Source organism: Urocitellus parryii, chromosome 15 (genome assembly GCF_045843805.1).
Source record: "Urocitellus parryii isolate mUroPar1 chromosome 15, mUroPar1.hap1, whole genome shotgun sequence".
NCBI lineage: Eukaryota > Metazoa > Chordata > Mammalia > Rodentia > Sciuridae > Urocitellus > Urocitellus parryii.
Genome location: NC_135545.1, coordinates 20,852,058 through 20,860,504, shown reverse-complemented (window position 1 = coordinate 20,860,504; position 8,447 = coordinate 20,852,058).

Genomic DNA, 8,447 nt, shown 5'->3' with positions numbered 1-8,447 from the left:
CTACAGGCGATTCATCTGTGTTGGCTTTTACGTAACAGTTATTCCAATCAAGTGTCAGCAGTAACTTAAGCTCCATAACTTGCCTCTGAATTCACATTCTGAGACGCCGGAACGTGAGGGAACAGCGGCAGGGGCAAGACGGTCCCTTAGGGAGAAGGCAGCCTTCTTGCTCACTCATTTCGTTGGGAGGAGCAGGCACACCTGGGGAGGCTGAGTTTTGAGGAAGGCTGCAGCTCCCGGCCTCCCCAGCTCCAGTCCTGCCTGAGCTCTTGTGCTTCCTGGGCAGGGGTTGGGCTGGGAGTGGGGAGCGGGAGCCATGGGCCCAGGGGGACCAGAGGCACTAAGGACCCTCAGAGCTATTGTTGGGGATCCTAATGGGGCTCCAGTTCTACAGCTGCTTCCTGGCAAGCTCAGCAAGATCAGAAGATTTGAAGACCTGGGATGCGTTAACCCAAGTGAGAGACGTAACTCAGCAGTTAATGGCTTGATGGATCGTGCTTCGTGCTCCGCAGTTTTCCTCCTCTGGAGTCTCTGCTGTGTCCCTTGCCACAGCTGCCTCTGCCCAGCTCTAAGCCTCTTTTGATTTCTCATTACCTGTTGCAAAGGAGCAAAGGTGGGAGGATGGGGGAAGCAAAGGACAGCTTCGTCTCAGTGTCTCCAGTGAAAATAAAAATGCAACTGTGTGTGTGTGTGGGAGGGATAGCTCAGTGGTAAAGCACTCTCCCAGCATGCACAGGCTTGGGGTTCCATTGACAGCAATACCAAAAAAAAAAAAAAAAAAAAAAAAAAACCAAAAAACCAACCTGACTGTTCTTTTTTTTAAAAAAAAGTGTTTTAGTTGTTGATAGACCTTTAATTAATTAATTGATTAATTAATATGTGGTGCTGAGAATCGAACCCTGTGCCTCACACATGCTAGGCAAATGCTCTGCCACTGGGCCACAACCCCAGCCTGCAACCTGACTGTTCTATGCATAATTTCATAAAGACAAATAGAGCGATGCAGTGGTATATCTGTATGAAAGAGCTTCAGATGTCACTGTTATTAATAGAGGATGTTTATGATGGGCTTAGCCACTAGCCAGCACCAGCACTGGATAGAGAAGGCCCTTTCAGGAAGGAAGCGTTGAATCCTCAAGCACACTTGGGAAGTAGGTTCATTCGCCATCCCCTTGTTAAAGAGGGGGAAATGGAGGAGTGGAGTGGTTCACAAGTTGGCCAAGGTCATGTGGCTGGCATAATGGCAGAACTGGGCTTCAAAGCTGTGTCCGTCAACCTGGGAAGCAATGCTCATGACCAAGGGGGTTGGCAGGCTCTGCCATCTTGCCCATCACTTTCTGAGGATATTTGCAGGTGGGTGAAGGGATGGCACCATTTGTGACCTCAGGGCCTTTCTTTGGGTGTCCCTTCTCAGCCTCCTGAGGGTGCAATTCACAGGCAGAGCCGCTGGGATGCCAGAGATGCCAGAGAAGGAAGCTGTGGGGACATCCATGAGCAAGGAGGTTGGCTCAGGGGTGATCTTGGGGGGCCTTGAACTGCAGGGTCCCGGCTGATGCTTTGGCAATTTTCACACTCAAGGGCTCTCCCGAGGTAAATGCTTAGCTTCCAGCCAGAAGAGGACCAGCTGGGAGGGGCAGACATCTGTGAGGCAGAATGGGAAACACGTCGAGTGGGAGCCGCATCCGAAGAAACTACGCAGAAGGCAACACAGGAAGAAAAGATCTGGAAAACACGAGGAGTCAAGGACCTGGAGGAGAGTGCAGAGGGCCTGTCCTGACAGAGGCTCTGAAGCCTGAAATGGGGATTATGGGACAAAGGCCATTTCCGGGGAGATGAGTAAGAATGTTCCAGAATGGATGAAAGACATGAATCTTCAGAATTAAGAATCATAAAGAGTCCCAAGAAGGACAAGAAAGAAAAAGAAAAGAAAAATCCACAACGGGGTACAACACAAGGAAGTATATAACTGAGAAAAAAGTAGCCCAGGTCCAAAGTGTATCTACTGAAGACCTAGGAGGGACTCCCTGGTGGTTGCAGGGAATCACCAGCCACCACTCCAACCTTGCTGGACTGAGTTCTGTGGCTGCTTCCTCCGCTTCTGGGCTTAAAGGTGTACAATTTACAGCACCAAGAGAGGAGATTGGGATTAAGAACAGCAGGAAAGCTTCCCCTCCTTCCTTGGTGGTATTTCCAGCTGCATTTGCCTGCACCTTTGACCCAGAGGGGCTAGGGTGGAAAGGGACAGGGGCCTCAGCCACAGCAGCTCTGGAATGCATCTGTCACTCCTTAAGAGGAGAGCTTAGGAGGGACACAGGAAGGAAGCTTCCCCTTTCCTCTCAAATGCTCATTAGGTGAGATGGTCATATAAAACCCCTCACACATGGGGAGCACTCAGTAAAGGCAAGGGTGGGTGTTTACTGAGCACGTATTATGCACCAGTAGTCAATGTGTATGACAAATCATTTTCCCCATTAGCTGCTTATGAGGGAGGTAGTTTCATCCTCATAAGCTGCTTATGAGAGAGGAAGAGGTTTTCTATCATGCCAGCAAACACAGAATTTCCTGGATGTGAACCCAGGCAGTCCAGCCCCAGGGGGGGGGTCATGCAACTTTTTCTTCAAAGGAAATAGAGAGCTGTCAAAGGTGGGGGCGGGGGCAAAGGAAGAACATTAAGTGACATTTGGGAGACACGGATGGACACTTTTAATTTCACATCCACAGGTTTGATCCAGCCTTATTTATGAAACACCTACGACATGTGTAACCTAAACCAGCCTTTGGGCCCAGTCTGTCCACAGGTTACCGAGGTTGGTTCGAGTATGGCTCTCATGTTGGGTGGTGGGGGAGCTGGAAGAAGCCAGCCCTGTGTCTCAGGTACGTCTCTTTCGTCTGCTGGTCCTAGGGAGCCAGGGACAGCTCAGATGCATGGGCTTCCTCAGGCTCCAGTTTTTAAAGAGCTCTGGCTTGAAGTTGTTCCATTTGGGAGGGTTTCTCCCTAGCATTTGGTATGGAATTATTACCAAATGCTAGAGAGGAACTCTGCCAAATGCTGTATATCAGCTAAAACCCAAACTCCTAAACAATGAAATATTTATAATAAAAACAGACTCTGGTGAGAGGCACAGACTGGGGTGCCCAGCTGCTGAGGGACTCCTGGCTAAGATACTCCAGGTTGGTCTTGCTGGCCAGTCCAGGTCCAGCCATCAAGGTAGCAGGTGCCAGTGGGTGCAGGGTGCAGCTGGGTGAGGTCTTTTGGGAAGAGAGGAGCAGCTGCAGGTCTTGCAGCCTCTTCAAGCCCCAAGTTTTCTTCCCTAGAACCCCCTTCCCTGTTTCCTTTTGGATGGCTCAGCATTCAGGAGGTGCTCAATAAATGCTGACTGTCCACAAGCACGGACACTTCCAGGAACAGCAAAACCTCACCCATCTGGAACCCACAGGGACTGGGATCCTGACAGCTGCATTTTCCAGATAGAGCCATAAATTATTTTCATGTAACATTTTCAGATGGAAATATTTCTAAGATGCGCTGCACATTTCCTTTCTTTCTGACTTGGAGAATGTGGAACACCATTAACCTTTCCGTAATGGCTCAGGGTTGCTGCTGTGAACCTCGGATGCTGAGCGGGAGGTAATGCAGCCCTCGGGGCTCACGAGGTGTGCCGGGGCGTTTGCCCTCTGCTAATGGCCTCTGCACGTGGAGTTTCCTCTAGTGGCATGGTCTCTTTCCCAGAGATTTTTGGGTTCTTCCCTCAATACCAGGCCTCCAGATTTTGCTCTTGTGAGTGTGGCCGCCTCTCCCTTCCTGAATTACCATTTCTAATTGGCTGTGGATGAGAAAGCAGAACCCTAGGCTTATTACAATGATATGTAAAGTCAGTATTCATCTGCTTTGATGGAGCAGAGGACGAGGCCTGATTTAAGTGTAGAAAGTCACCGCTTTACAGTCACCGTGTAGGCCACTTGGAGTCATTCTTGCTTTTCTGCTTGATGGACAGACATTAAAAGGGGAGGCTTATAGCTAGATTGGAAAGTAACTGCGCTCCGTCAGATGTGAGAACAGGGACCACCCCCCACCCCTAACTCCCCACAGTCACTAGAATTTGCAGACCTTTTCAAAAGAGCTACACTTCTTATGATCTTCATCTTTTAGCAGTGAGTAAAGCACATTGACTCTTACTTTCCCATTGAGCAGATCAGAGATCACAGAGGACAGACAGATTATACATCTCAGACACACCAGGAGGGGGGTACTCAGTTAGAGCCTGAAAACTCTGCATTCAAGGAGGAGAAAGATGCCCAATGGTGGGGAGCCTGAGGGGGCCTAACACTGAGGGAGTTTATAAAGCTATGTGCAGGGTTGAGAGAACCCACAAAGGATGGGAAGGGCGCAGGGACTAGCAACTAGAGCAACCACTATACCTACTTGGAATCTTTACTTGTGAGCACAGGGACTTTGGACATGGCCAAGGGAGAGAACTGATCTCCCAGAGTTCCAGCAGAAGCAGTCCCTGTGACTAGTGGTATAGTTAGAGGAGTCCACCCTGGCCTTCCTGGGTGAGGGGAAGGTGAGGGAGCTCAATCTTTCTTCCAGCCTTCCAGCCTCTGTTGGTACCTCACACTGCTGGGCTAATCACGAAGCCAGAGGACAGAGAACCCGGCCTGGAGTCTACAGGCTTTTGTAGAGGCCAGCCTCCTGGGGTCCAGAGGCAGGCAGACAGGAGGGAGAACAGAGGAAGAGTGTGGATGAGAGAATTGAGCACAGAGCCTGATGTAAACTAGGTTGTTCCCATCAGCATGGTCCTGACCCACCCTTCCTTCCTTCCTTCCTTCCTTCCTTCCTTCCTTCCTTCCTTCCTTCCTTCCTTCCTTCCTTCTGGGGATTGAACCCAGGGGCATTTAACTACTGAGCCACATCCCCATCCCCAGCCTGCTTTTTATTTTTTGAGACAGGGTCTCTCTAGGTTGTTCAGGATCTTGTTAAGTTGCCGAGGCTGGCTTTGAACTTGCAATCCTCCTGCCTTAGCCTCCCAAGCTCCCGGGATTATGGGTGTGAGCCACTGCACCCAGCTGACATTTCTTTGAGACTCCTGTCTTTTCCCATTGGTGCACAGTGCCTCTGGAGCATCTGCCCACGCATCCCCGCCGGAGAGAGGTAAATTACATGTATGTTCCCTCACAAGCCTTCTCTGCCAAGCTGGCGGAAACTCAGTCCTCTTCACCTGTGACTCTGTCCTGCTGCAGAGGCCAGTGAGAATGAGCAGGGTAGAGCAGTGGGAAGTGCACACAACAGCTTGGAAAACAGGCATCCAGAGCAGCCCGGGGCTCACCTCTTCCTCACCAGTCTTCCCTGGGCTTTTATTTCTGCTTTAGCAAAGTGGCCATAATCTGTCCCCATCTTGGATGTTGTGAGGTGGGAATGAGGAAGTCCTTAAGTCTTTTTGGTTTTTTCCCCCCTTTCAATACTGGAGGAAGAACTCAAAGCCTCACACATGCCAGGCAAGTGCTCTACCACCAAGCCTCATCCCCAGCCCCAAGGAAGTCCATGATCAACCCTAAGGGGCTGGACTAAGGTGTGCTGCTTGGGTGGAGATCTCTGCTGCCTGAGGAAGGGCCAAAGTCATCCAGCAGACAGCAGGTCCCTCCTTGTCTTCTGCAGAGCAGAGCTGACGATGAAGACAAGACCTACAGGCCTGCAGGCACCTCTCAGGTGCTGGGTGTACTTGGCATTGGAGGATGGCAAGGGAATGGGCAGAACTTAGAAGCCAGAGCTGTCTGTCCACCCCAGATCTCAGTGGGTGGGGGAATCCTTCACTGTTTTATCCAAAGCACATCTGGGCCAGGTGTCTCCCTCTCCCTTATGACCTTCTGTTCAAGCCTTAGATCAAATATGAATTATAGGTGTTTTGTTCATGTGAAATATTTGCTAGCATGCCTATTCTATGAATTTTAGAAAACATGGAAATCTATCACCAATAAAAGTTAAATTTTCTGTAATCCCAGCATACCATTAATACGTGAGTAAATTTCCTCCCATACATTTCTCCTTTCTTTGCATGACATAGATGTGACAAATAAGTCTTTATAATATAAGCAAAGAAAAGAGGCTGCAAGGAAACTCACCCACGTGTTAATACTGATTGTCCTCTGGTTAATTCACAGTGCATATTATGAGCCATATATAGGCCTTAAGTAAGAACATGTTTATATGTGCACCTATAGCACAGGGCTAATGTTGTCAATAAAGCCTTGTGTCCTGCTTTTCCCTTCCATATGTTGTCCAATTAACTACATATTTTTTTAATGCAGAGTTTTCCAAATTATAAAACTTCATCTTGCACTGAACTCTGGTGTTTCATGGAATGCCAAGGTCTGAGAACCTTCATTGTTCATTCAAGAACCAGGCACCGAGTCCCTGTGACATGGCACCTTGTGCTCACTGTGAAGAACTCAGACAGGCAAAGACCCCTGACCTTGGAGGGCTCCTAATTTAAGGCTAAAGATCAGGCTGAGGCTGTGCACAGTGGATCCAGCATGAGGTCTCATGGACCCCTATTCATCCCTGCAGGACCAGGCACAGAGCTGGATGCGCACCACACCATCCATCCCTTCTGGGGTCGTGTATATGATCTTTCACTCTCCCTTGCCTCTGAGAATCCCACTTTTCCTTCTTTCAAAATACCCAGGTTTTTTTCCCCACACTTCTCACTCAGGAACTCTACATGCAGGCAGTCCATCAGCCCCGTCCCTTTCTGTCTCAGTAAGGCCATCTCTGGCTGGCCAGTGACCACAACCATATGGTCAAGAACACATATTTTTTCTTGTCTGTCATCCCAGCAGCTCGGGAGGCTGAGGCAGGAGGATCATGAATTCAAAGCCAGCCTCACCAAAAGTGAGGCACTAAGCAACTCAGCAAGACCCTGTCTCTAAATAAAATACAAAATCGGGCTGGGGATGTTGCTTAGTGGTGAAGTTGCCTCTGAGTTCAATCCCTCGTACAAAACAACAACAACAACAACAACAACACGTATTGTTAATTTCATTTTTAACTTCTGAATTGTGACTTACTTCCAGTCTCCCAGTTAGTTGTGAGATCGATTCTTAGAAGTAATCCCTTAAAAAATGTTTTCCTCTAGGAATCAACTTCCAGAATGCCAGTTCTGACGTGTTGCATTCCATAACGAAAGGGAACACATTCTGGAAAGCCAGTGACAGTATCCATCTGGCAAACATTTTGTCCCATTCTGGGTCTGTCTGGGTATGCTTTCTGGAGCTGCCGGGTGCTGCTGAGACTATACTTCCTTTGGGGGGATAGTGGGGAATTTGTTCCTCCTGTCCTTATTTTTGTTTGGCACTCCTCATTGAACCTGGAACTGCTTAGCAGTGGAAGTGAATTTTCCGTTAATAGAAAACCCTTATTTTCTCATGTAAAGGCCGGGCAAGTTCGAACAGAGACCTGTCAGGGTGTTGACATGCTGGCCTTGAGTTGAAAAAGTTGTATCTGGCTTCCTGAGTGACTGGGTGGATTTGGCACCTAATGATTTATCATTTGGGCATTGTGGCCTTAGTATCAGGCTTTTTTTTTTTCTTATCAAGGCAGTGTTGTGGGGATTGGGGCCTTGGGGGGAATGTACCTATAATCGGATTTTGTTGCTGTTAACTTCTGCCTACCCTGATGATTTAACTGATGAATGCTGCTGGAAAATGAGACTTTACTTCTATTGGCCACTGCATTTCCACCCTCAGGAAGGGTGACTTGCATGCTGCACTTGTGAAAAGATGAAAAAGAAATTCATGAAAGGCCCGTCCATGGTCCGTCAGGCATTCCACTGATATTAGAGAAAAGAGGTAAAGGGCAAGAGTGAGCCCAGATTAAATGGGGCCACACAAATCAAGTTCTCTTTTTAAAATGTGTCACCTGCAAAATACCCACTGCAAAAGGGGAAAAGCGGCACCTGGATGTCAGGTTTTGATTCAGCCTAATCAGCAAAGCCACAGGTGACGAAAGCAAGGTAACAAGGTAAAGCCACAGGCTTGGGTGCTTGGACCTGAAATCCCAGATCTGATATTGTAATCATTTTACCACCGGTGCCCTGGAGACTATGCTGGGCCCCTGAATTGATGGTGATAATGAATGGCTGCTATCTGTAGAAAGAACTGCTCACCAAGACAGGGGCTGAGGCTGGTAGATATGGACCTTGGTCAGGTGTAGGGCAGAGTGGCCATGACTTGCAGAGCACGGTGGAAGCAGTATGCCACGAAAACATTTCCACAGCCCTGAACTGCTACACCCAAAGTGTGGGACACTATAAGTCCCATTTAATGACAAAAATGCATATAAAACATTTATGTATCACTGATGAGGATGGCCAGCGCCTACTCTGCACTAGGCTTTGCACTGAATGTGAACTCAGAGCTCCCTAGGCATGCCCATGAGGTAGGGGCTTATT